We start from the raw sequence: 10000 nt of genomic DNA, 5'->3' as shown, positions 1-10000 counted from the left end.
TTCATGGTACCTTTCTAAGATATCAGGCAATATTTGTGGTACCATTTTAGGGTATTAGGCTATATTCATGGTACCATTCTAAGATATCAGGCTATATTTAGGGTACCATTTTAGGGTATTAGGGTACATTCATGGTACCATTCTAAGATATCAGGCTATATTTATGGTACCATTTTAGGGTATTAGGCTATATTCCTGGTACCATTCTAAGATATCAGGCTATATTTATGGTACCATTTTAGGGTATTATGATATATTCAGGTACCATTCTAAGATAGGCTATATTTATGGTACTATTTTAACGTATCAGGATATATTTTTGGTACCATTCTAAGATATCAGGCTATATTTATGGTACCATTTTAGGGTATTAGGCTATATTCCTGGTACCATTCTAAGATATCAGGCTATATTTATGGTACCATTTTAGGGTATTAGGATATATTCAGGTACCATTCTAAGATAGGCTATATTTATGGTACTATTTTAACGTATCAGGATATATTCCTGGTACCATTCTAAGATATCAGGCTATATTTATGGTACCATTTTAGGGTATTAGGCTATATTCATGGTACCATTCTAAGATATCAGGCTATTTTTATGGTACACCCAGCAACAAAACTCTTGCCCTGTAAAGTGGCCGACGTTGAACAACCGAGACATCGTTAGGATGGTTCGAATGTGAGGAGGAGGGAAATTACCGATATCACTCTAAGAAATGCGATGAAGAGAGAGAACTTTTCTATTCTTTTAAGAAATTTAATCTAATATTATTTCGAAACTAATTCATCAAAAGATTTTATCACAACTTTTTTTTTTAATTTTCCTATCCTATTTCTATATAAAATTTACTTGAATAATATTTGAACTGACTATTCATATCAATATTCATAACACGGATGTATCCTTCGTTTGCATTTTATTAAGCAATTCCTCTCTCTCTCTCTCTCTCTCTCTCTCTCTCTCTCTCTCTCTCTCTCTCTCTCTCTTCACATAAATACACACTGTGGTCTACGTTGTATATGTAAGGGCTAATAATGTATCATTTCAAATAGCACCTATTGGGCCACCAACCATTAATAAGCGGCCTTTGTTCAAAATTTCAATGGTAATGAGGTTTAAAGGTTTAGTTGTTGATTTCAGTGTTTTCCTGAGATTTCGATCATGAACCACGTAGCTCGGTGTGGTTGGGGTCAGCTTTTGTCACGGGCTACTTGGCTTCGGCACTGTTAGAGAAATTAGTATTATTTGCTATATCAATTATATTAGTTTTAGGTTGGAGATTTAAATTGCATCATCAGTTAACATAATCTATATTGTTTCAGAAGTGATTGGTGATAATAAAACATGTGAAATCACATGCAATGAAAGTTCATTGGTGCATTATTATAGTGATGTGGTATATAGGATGTAGGGTATAGAATATTAAACTATCAACACTTTGTTTACTCAAATTATCTGGTTCGGCGTCAATAACCTTAGATGTCAGGATGACAAAAAACTCCTAATCAATCAGTCAATCAATCAAATTATCTGGGCAAGTCGCTCACTTCCAAGCGAACTCCCTTCCCTGGTGACGATTGCTCAATGCTCGAAGGTCCGAGTCTAGCTGGCTTCACCCTTCCTAAGGCAAAAGGAAATATTTCCTTAGCATTGAGTATTCCTATTATTACGATTTTATTCGTCCCTTCATGTCCAGATGTCCAACACCTTAAAAGTGTTCCCCCGGTAAGCTCTTCAAGGAATCCATTACTCTCGATATTTGTTCAATCAGGCTTTCGCATATTTACTTCGTTATGATATAATTTTAAACACCTGGAAAGCAAACTGTGTGAAATATTGTCATCTTCATATTTTTTTCATTTACTAAAAAACTTCCACCAGAAGGATCTTATCATAACTGTGAGACCTTTAAACCTCTAACATTGGGGATGGTGTTAGAAGGATATAATCAGGTGGGGGTTAAAGATGATGGGGGAGAGGTGGCAATTGGGTGATCCTAATGTATGGCTTGACGAGGTTTGCTTATTAACATTTATGAAGTGATGATGATGATGGTAATACCCCTATCGATAACATTTAATATCAATGATTCCAACTCGCAATGAAAACGGGCATATATCGTTCTAACATCGCTTTTAGGTGGTCATTGAACATCTTTGGAACATGGGATCTTCACCCGAAAGAAATACAATTCCAGCATCAACTTGCAAAGTAGTTAGCGGTCTTGTGTGATCCTTGGGAACATCTAAATAAAATGGAATATTGAATACAGGTAATATATACAGTATATATATGTATATATATATATAATATATATATATATATATATATATATATATATATATATATATATATATATATAGAGAGAGAGAGAGAGAGAGAGAGAGAGAGAGTCACAAGGATTTTGGATGTCTCAAAGACTTTTTAGTCCATTCGCAGAGACTCCATTTGCTCTTTGGTAGAGCGATGTAGTTTAAGCATTTGGAGAGTTCTTATGATCTTATCTAACTTATTCTAGAACTCGAGAGAGAGAGAGAGAGAGAGAGAGAGGAGAGAGAGAGAGAGAGAGAGAGAGAGAGAGAGAGAGAGAGAGAGCAGCTACTACTAGAATAATGCAAACACAGGATATATCATTCCGACGTATATTAACTGGAATAGTCAGTTCCCACAATAATTAAGGATGTTCCATAGAGAAATGTAACTAGGAATTTAAATACATCGGTGTGATTATATTTTTTGATAACTATTCTCGAAAACGATTGCATTTTCTAAAAGAATAAGAGATAACCCCTCTCTGCCTCTTTCATATATATATATATATATATATATATATATATATATATATATATATATATATATATATATATATATATATATATATATATATACAAGTTTATTACAAGTCTACCATACATATTCCTGTCAAATTCAGGAATCTTTTCTTAGACTTGAAAGCAACCCTTATCCACTATGATAGCTGATAAGTTAGTTTTTAACACGTGGTTATTTATCGTGAATCTATATCAATAACAACGTGTTGCAAACACTAATCATCTATCTTAGTGGAGATGAGTTTATCTTAAATCTAAGAACAGATTCCTGAATTTGACAGGAATATGTACGGTAGACTTGTAATAAACTTGTATTCGTCTTGATAGCATGGTTGGTTACAGTCTGTGCAAGCATGGTTTCGGCTAAGAGGCATAGATTCGAATTTCTGCCCAGCCAGAAGCTGTTATCATAAATGAATTTCTAGTGGATATTCACTCCCAAAGATAGAATTCGATATTGAACACCATTTTGGTTGATATTTACATTAATTAAAATCAAGATTGTCAGTCATATATATATATATATATATATATATATATATATATATATATATATATATATATATATATATATATATATGTACACACACACACACACACACACACATATATATATATATATATATATATATATATATATATATATATATATGACTGACAATCTTGATATTAATTAATGTAAATATCAACCAAAATGGCGTTCAATATCGAATTCTATCTTTGGGAGTGAATATCCACTAGAAATTCATTTATGATAACAGCTTCTGGCTGGGCAGAAATTCGAATCTATGCCTCTTAGCCGAAACCATGCTTGCACAGACTGTAACCAACCATGCTATCAAGACGAATACAAGTTTATTACAAGTCTACCGTACATATTCCTGTCGAATTCAGGAATCTGTTCTTAGATTTGAAATAATTATTATTTTTTTTACTTGCCAAGTTACAACCCTATTTGTTTCCGATCTATCGGAGTCCAGACATGGATGGCTACATGTGAAAGGTCTGGGACTCGCTGACGGGTGTTAAGTAGCAGAAGCCTGCATGGTGAGGAGGAGGTATGCTGGCTGTTTAGTTCACCACTCACCTGGGTGAAGCGGGGTCATTTCATTTATAAAAATTACCCAAAGTATATGCTGTATTTAATTGTTGCACCTCTTTGGCCCACATTTTGAGGTTCCTTACCTCTAGCATCAGGGGTTTTTTTACCTCTTATTTTGAGGTGCATTACTTCTAGCATTTGAGGTTCTTTGACCTCTATTTTTAGGTGCCTTATCTTTAGCATTAGGAGCTTTTTTACCTCTATTTTGAGGTGCCTTATCTCTAGCATTAGAGGATTTTCCCTATATTTTTAGGTGTCTTAATTTTAGCTTTAGGGGCTTTATGACCTCTATTTCGAGGTGCCTTATCTCTAGCATTAGGGCTTTTTGACCTATTTTGAGGTGCTTTATCTCTAGCTTTAGGGGCTTTTTATCTCTTATTTTGAGGGGCCTTATCTCTAGCGTTAGGAGCTTTTTACCTCCATTTTAAGGAGCCTAATCCATAGCATTAGGGGATATTTAACCTCTGATTTTGAGGTGTCTTATCTCTAGCATTAGGGGCTTTTTAAACTCTATTTTGAGGTGTCTTATCTCTAACATTAGGGGATTTTTACCTCGATTTTGAGGTGCATTACTTCTAGCATTAGAGCCTCTTTGACCTCTATTTTTAGGTGCCTTATCTATAGCATTAGGGACCTTTTTACCTCTATTTCTATTTTCAAGAGCCTTATATATACTATTAAGGGCTTTTAGACCTCGATTTTGAGGTGCATTACTTCTAGCATTAGAGGCTCTTTAACCTCATTTGTAGGAGCCTTATTTATAGCATTAAAGCTTTTTAACCTCTATTTTGAGGTGTATTGCCTTTAGCATTAGAGGCTCTTTGTCCTCTATATTTCGGTGCCTTATTTATAGCATTAGGGGCTTTTTGACCTCGTTTATGAGTTGCATTAATTCTAGCATTAGAGGCTCTTTGACCTCTATTTGTAGGAGCCTTATATATAGCATTAGGGTTATTTTTTTTACCTCGATTTGGAGGTGCATTGCTTATAGCATTAGAGGTTCTTTGACCTCTCTTTTTAGGTGCCTTATTTATAGCATTAGGGGCTTTTTGACCTCTTCTTTTTAGGAGTCTTATATATAGCATTAGGGGCTTCTTGACCTCCATTTTGAGGTGCATTACTTCTAGCATTAGAGGCTCTTTGATCTTTATTTTTAGGTGCCTTATTTATATCATTAGAGGCTCTTTGACCTCGATTTTGAGGTGCATTACTTCTAGCATTAGAGGCTCTTTGATCTTTATTTTTTGGTGCCTTATTTATATCATTAGAGGCTTTTTGACCTCGATTTTGAGGTGCATTACTTCTAGCATTAGAAGTTTTTTTACAACTCTTTTTAGGTGCCTTATTTATAGCATTAGAGGCTTTTTTATCTCGATTTTGAGGTGCATTGCTTCTAGCATTAGAGGCTCTTAGACCTCTATTTTTAGGTGCCTTGTTTATAGCATTAGGGGCGTTTTGACCTCAATTTTGAAGTGCATTATTTGTAGCATTAGAGGCCTTTTGACCAATATTTTAGGTGCCTTATTTATAGCATTAGGGGTCTTTTACCTCGATTTTTAGGAGCCCTATACATATTATTAGTGGCTTTGTGACCTCGATTTTGAGGTGCATTACTTCTAGCATTAGGGGCTTTTTGACCTCTATTTTTAGGTGTGTTATTTCTATCATTACAGGCTCTTTGACCCCTATTTTAGGTGCCTTATTTATAGTATTAGGGGCTTTTAGACCTTAATTTTTGGGTTTCATTCCTTCTAGCATTAGAGGCGCTTTTACCTCTATTTTTAGGTGCCTTATTTATAGCATTAGGGGCTTTTTTACCTCGATTTTGAGGTGCATAACCTCTATCATTAGAGGATCTTTGACCTCTCCTTTTAGGTGCCTTATTTATAGAAATAGGGGCTTTTTGACCTCTTCTTTTAGGAACCTTATATATAGCATTAGAAGTTTTTTGACCTCGATTTTGAGGTGCATCACTTCTAGCATTAGAGGCTTTTTAATTCTATTTTTAGGTGCCCTATTTATAGCAGTATGGGCATTTTGACCTCAATTTTGAGGTGCATAACCTCTAGTATTAGAGGCTCTTTGACCTCTCTTTTTGGTGCCTTATTCATAGTATTAGGGTATTTTTTACCTCTTCTTTTAGGAGCCTTATACATAGCATTAGGATCTTTTTTACCTCGATTTTGAGGTGCATAACCTCGAGTATTAGAGGCTCTTTGACCTCTCTTTTTAGGTGCCTTATTTATAGCATTAGGGGCTTGTTGACCTCTTCTTTTAGGAGCCTTATATATAGCATTAGGGGCATTTTGTCCTTGATTTTGAGGTGCATTATTTCTAGCATTAGAGGCTCTTTGATCTTTATTTTTAGGTGCATTATATATAGCATTAGGGGCTTTTTGACCTAGATTTTGAGGTGCATTATTTCTAGCATTAGAGGTTTTTTTACCTCTATTTTTAGGTGTCCTATTTATAGCATTAGGCGCTTTTTGACCTCGATTTTGAGGTGCATTACTTCTAGCATTAGAGGCTCTTAGACCTCTATTTTTAGGTGCCTTATTTATAGCATTAGGGGCTTGTTGACCTCTTCTTTTAGGAGCCTTATATATAGCATTAGGGGCATTTTGTCCTTGATTTTGAGGTGCATTATTTCTAGCATTAGAGGCTCTTTGATCTTTATTTTTAGGTGCATTATTTATAGCATTAGGGGCTTTTTGACCTCGATTTTGAGGTGCATTATTTCTAGCATTAGAGATTTTTTTACCTCTATTTTTAGGTGCCCTATTTATAGCATTAGGCGCTTTTTGACTTCGATTTTGAGGTGCATTACTTCTAGCATTAGAGGCTCTTAGACCTCTATTTTTAGGTGCCTTATTCATAGCATTAGAAGCTTTTTGACCTTGATTTTGAGGCTCATTACTTTTAGCATTAGAGGCTCTTTGACCTCTATTTTAGGAGCCTTATTTGGAGAATAGGAGGTTTTTCACCTCGATTTTTAGGAGCCCAATACATAGCATCAGTGGCTTTGTGACCTCGATTTTGAGGTGCATTACTTTTACCATTAGAGGATCTTTGACTTCTATTTTTAGGTGCCTTATTTATAGCATTAAGGGCTTTTTGACCTCGATTTTGAGGTGTATTATTTCTAGTATTAGAGGCTCTTTGATATATATTTATAGGTGCCTTATTTATAGCATTAGGGACTTTTAGATCTTGATTTTGAGGTTCATTACTTCTAGTATTAGAGGTTCTTTGACCTCTATTTTGAGGTGCCTTATTTATATCATCATGAGCATTTTGACCTTGATTTTGACGTGCATAACCTCTATTATTAGAGGCTCTTTGACCTCTCTTTTCAGGTGCCTTATTTATAGCATTAGGAGCGTTTTAACCTCGATTTTTAGGTGCATTACTTCTAGCATTAGAGGTTTCTTTTACCTCTCTTTTTAGGTGCCTTATTTATAGCATTAGGCGCTTTTTCACTTCAATTTTGAGGTGCATTACTTCTTACATCAGAGGCTCTCTGACCTCTATTTCAGGTACCTTATGTATAGCATTAGGGGTTTTTTACCTCGATTTTTAGGAGCCCTGTACATAGTATCAGTGGCTTTGGGACCTCCATTTTGAGGTGCTTTACTTCTAGCATTAGAGGATCTTTGACTTGTATTTTTAGGTGCCTTATTTATAACATTAGGGGCTTTTTGACCTTGATTTTGAGGTGCATTATTTCCAGCATTATAGGCTCTTTGATCTCTATTTTTAGGTGCCTTATTTATAGCATTACGGCCTTTTAGAATTTGATTTTAAGGTTCATTACTTTTAGCATTAGTTGCTCTTTGACATATCTTTTTTTAGGTGCCTTATTTATGGCATTACGGGCTTTTTTTTACCTTGATTTTAAGGTGCATTACTTCTAGCATTAGAGGATCTTTGCCCCCTCTTTTTAGGTTCCTTATTTATAGCATTATGGGCATTTTGACCTCGATTTTGAGGTGCATAACATCTAGTATTAGAGGCTCTTTGACCTCCCTTTTTAGGTGCCTTTTTATAGCATTACAGGCTTTTTGTCCTCTTCTTTTAGGAGCCTCATATATAGCCTTATGAGCTTTTTTACGTTGATTTTGAGGTGCATAGCCTATAGTATTAGAGGCTCTTTGACCTCTCTTTTTAGGTGCCCTATTTATAGTATTGGGGGGTTTTTGACCTCTTCTTTTAGGAGCCTTATTTATATCATTAGGGGATTTTTGACATCGATTTTGAGGTGCATTATTCTAGCATTATAGGCTCTTTGACCTCTATTTTTAGGCGCATTACTTTTAGCATTAGGGGCTTTTTGACCTAGATTTTGAGGTGCTTTACTTCTAGCAATAGAGGCCTTTTTACCTCTATTTATAGTTGCCTTATTTATAGCATTAGGGGCTTTTTGACCTCGATTTTGAGGTGCATTACTTCTAGCATTAGAGGCTCTTAGACCTCTATTTTTTAGGTGCCTTTTCTATAGAATTAGGGGCTTTTTGACCTCGATTTTGAGGTGCATTATTTCTAGCATTACAGGCTCTTAGACCTTGATTTTGAGGTTCATTACTTCTAGCATTAGAGGCTCTTTGCAAACCTCTCTTCTTAAGTGCCTTATTTATAGCACTATTAGCTTTTTTACCTCGATTTTAGGGTGCATTACTTCTAGCATTAGAGGATCTTTGACCTCTATTTTTAGGTGTCTTATTTATAGCATTAGGGGCTTTTTTCCTCGATTGTAAGGTGCATTATTTCTAGCATTAGAGGGTCTTTGACCTATATTTTTGGTGCCTTATTTATAGCATTAGGGGCTTTTAGAACTTGATTTTGAGATTCACTACTTTTAGCATTAGAGGCTCTTTGACCTATATCTTTAGGTGCCTTACTTAAAGCATTAGGGGCTTTTTGAACTCAATTTTAAGGTGCATTACTTCTAGCATTAGAGGCTTTTCGACCTTTATTTTTAGGTGCCTTATTTATAGCATTAGGGGCTTTTTGAACTCGATTTTATGGTGCATTACTTCTAGCATTAGAGGCTTTTCGACCTTTATTTTTAGGTGCCTTACTTATAGCATTAGGGGCTTTTTGAACTTGATTATAAGGTGCATTACTTACAGCATCAGAGTATTTTTTACCTTTATTTTTAGGTGCCTTATCTATAGCATTAGAGGCTTTTGACCTCTATCTTTAGGAGCCTCATATATAGCATTAGGGACTTTTTTTTTTTTTACCTCGATTTTGATGTGCATTACTTCTAGCATTAGAGGCTCTTTGACCTCTATTTTTAGGTGCCTTATTTATAGCATTAGGTGCTTTTTTACCTCTGTTTTCATCTTCCCTCTTTCTAGCATTAAGGGTTTTTACCTCTATTCTGAGGTTTCTTATTTCTAGCATTAAGGGTTTTTTTTACCTCTATTTTGAGGTGCCATATTTTTCGCATTAGGGGCTTTTGTACCTCTATTTCACGGTAATGGACAGTACCTCTTGCATTAAAGGCTATTTTACGTGTTCGTTTAAAGGCTCTTCGTTGTTGTTTTCTTCTTTCTGTTCTAGTTTTTCAAGATCTTTAGTTGGTCGGTTTCCTTTGATATTTCATCTTCCACTTTCCTTAGCTCGTCTATTTCCTTCGAGATTTTATGTATTCTTTCTTATTTCGTCAGTTTCCTTCTACATTTCAAGAATTTCACTGCCGTGTCCTCGGTTTGTCAGATTCCTCAGAGAAATCGATGGCATCTATGTCTTTGTCCATCGTGGCGATGGGTATAGACAGGAATGCAATATATTTTCTCCGCATACGTCATCATGCTAAAGTAAACGATGAGCAACACAATATATTTACCAATACGATCTGGATATGTCCTTTCTTCAATGTCGAATTTTGGGACTATCCTGTTGAAGAACCACACTTCACTCACCGTTCAGTTGAACCATTTTGTCTCTGTCCTTATTTCCTTATAGGACATCGTTGCAAAAGGCCAAGTAAAGAAATTATTCAAGTCGCGTACATTATGTTCTTCCTAAGCTCGACTACTTCTGCAGCAACCACCAA

The 10000-nt window shown here is 35.3% G+C and overlaps 1 pseudogene; it reads left to right on the top strand.

The window, feature by feature from the left end:
• The window catches only part of LOC137657291 (piggyBac transposable element-derived protein 3-like), a 33377-nt pseudogene that overhangs the window by 15414 nt on the left and 7963 nt on the right, over positions 1–10000 (top strand).

Source organism: Palaemon carinicauda, chromosome 18, assembly GCF_036898095.1.
Source record: "Palaemon carinicauda isolate YSFRI2023 chromosome 18, ASM3689809v2, whole genome shotgun sequence".
In the NCBI taxonomy this organism is placed as follows: domain Eukaryota; kingdom Metazoa; phylum Arthropoda; class Malacostraca; order Decapoda; family Palaemonidae; genus Palaemon; species Palaemon carinicauda.
Note: the sequence above shows the minus strand (reverse complement) of the source record. Positions and strands in the feature narration are given on the sequence as shown.